A 1,921-nucleotide genomic window follows, 5' to 3' on the forward strand; every position below is an offset into this window, starting at 1 on the left:
GGGAGGGAGGGAGGGAGCGCGGAGGGGGGGGGGGCCTGGCGGACCTGCCCTCCCTCCCTCCCTCCCTCCCTCCCTCCCTCCGGAAAGGGCACTTCTTGGCCGCCGGGGCCTCGCAGCAAGGCCGGCCTCCCCCCTTCCCAGCCCCAGCAGCTGCCCTGCCTCGCTCAGGTGGGTCATCATGGCCAACACCCCCAAGCGCCACTCCGCCCGGGCCTCGGCTGGCTTCACCTGTTGGAGGGAGGCCTACAGCCAGCCCTTTCGGACCAGGGTCGACACGGTGTTCATCGCCATTCATTCTGTCACCCAACGATGTCATGCAACGATGTTCCTGCCGACCTACCCGTTCGAAAGCAAGAAATTATGGCAAGTAGATCAAGAGGGACCACTTCGGTGGGAAGAAGGGAACAGCGTTCCGTGCGCCTCGGTGTTTAGTCATGCCGGCCACATGACCACGGAAACGTCTTCGGACAGCGCTGGCTCTTCGGCTTGGAAACGGAGATGAGCACCGCAACCCTAGAGTCGGACTCGACTGGCTTTCGAGCAAGGGAAACCTTTTACCTTTATGTCCTGCATCTCTTACTGAGTCATCTTCCCCTTTGGATTTAATGGACTGAAAGCAGCACATAGATCCAAACGCTCCTGTTTTTAGTCGTCAGTTGCATTCAGCTGCTACTCCCAAGCACTCCAACCCCCCCCCGCGCGCGGATGGGGCGCCAGCAAACCACCTCTTCCGTCTGGTCAGCTGGAGGAGAAGCCCCGACAGCCCTACCTGTCTTTGTGGCTCTGGGCGTAGCCAGTAGGGGGCAGGAGACGCTCACAAAATGGGCCACAAAGGCCCTCGACGCGGCGTCGCTGCAGGGAGGCTCTGGGAGGTGGCCTAGTGTCTATCTAGCAGTGAAAGAGTAAGACAAAGGGGCTGGTGCGGCGCAGGGATTATTTCGGGGAACAGAGGGGGGAAGGGTGCTTGTCACCATCTCAATTGCCTTTTCTCTAAACATCTGAATAAAAAAAAATCACTGCAGTACCATTAAATCCAGCAATACAGATCAAGGTGGGGTCCCCCTGTTGGTCTAAAGCAATAGAAGGAAGTCCAGTCAGGCACCTTTAAGACCAGCAAAGTCTTATTCGAGGCATGAGCATCCGTGTGCAGGCGCACTTCGTCAGACGATGAAATGGGAATGAAATAGGAGTCGTGTGTTAAATTAGCACAATCGTGTCCTCACTGTTTTGCATGCTAATTTAACAAACCACTCCTATGTATATATAATTCCATTTCAACATCCGGTCTCGGGCCTTGGAGCGCCGGTTCTGGGGGTGCCGGTTGAGGGGGGGGAAGGACAGGAGCTGGCTGTTGTGCCTCCCTCTCGGCCCTTAGGGCTTGCAGCACCATCTCCTGGATTACTTCCTCAAGTTCCCGTCTTAGTTGGCGCCTCCAGGCGGTGGGCCAATTCCAGTCCCTCCTCCGGGGAGGTGCGGCCGCTCCGCGCCTTGGAATGGCCCGTCACCCATGCCCTGGCCAAATGGGGGGGGGAGCCACCTGCGGATGCAAATCCCACAAAAAACCCGGCTGTCCCTCCGGGGCTCCTGCGTGAGCACGTACATCTCCGCCATGGAGTCTGGGTTAAATTGGCCCCACCTTAACGAGCCCGGTCGATACTCCTGCCCGGGCGGTTGCCTCTGTCCGCAGGGAGTCAGGAAAAGGTGGGTCGAGGTCATCTTAGGGTCCGTGCTCCGGGTCCTTCTTCGGAGTAGTCACCGGTGGTGTGGTAGTCACCGGCACATCGGTCTGGGTGGTGGGTGTTTCCTCCCCAGTTGTCGTGGGAATAGGTTTCCCCTCTTCATTGCTCATCTCGGGTTGAGAGAGGCGCGTAGATAGAGAAGGTAGATTCCTAACAGAATGTCAGGTTCCACAGCCAAACAA

This window comes from Gekko japonicus, unplaced genomic scaffold, assembly GCF_001447785.1.
Source record: "Gekko japonicus isolate JY-2015 unplaced genomic scaffold, Gekko_japonicus_V1.1 scaffold1630, whole genome shotgun sequence".
Classification (NCBI taxonomy): domain Eukaryota; kingdom Metazoa; phylum Chordata; class Lepidosauria; order Squamata; family Gekkonidae; genus Gekko; species Gekko japonicus.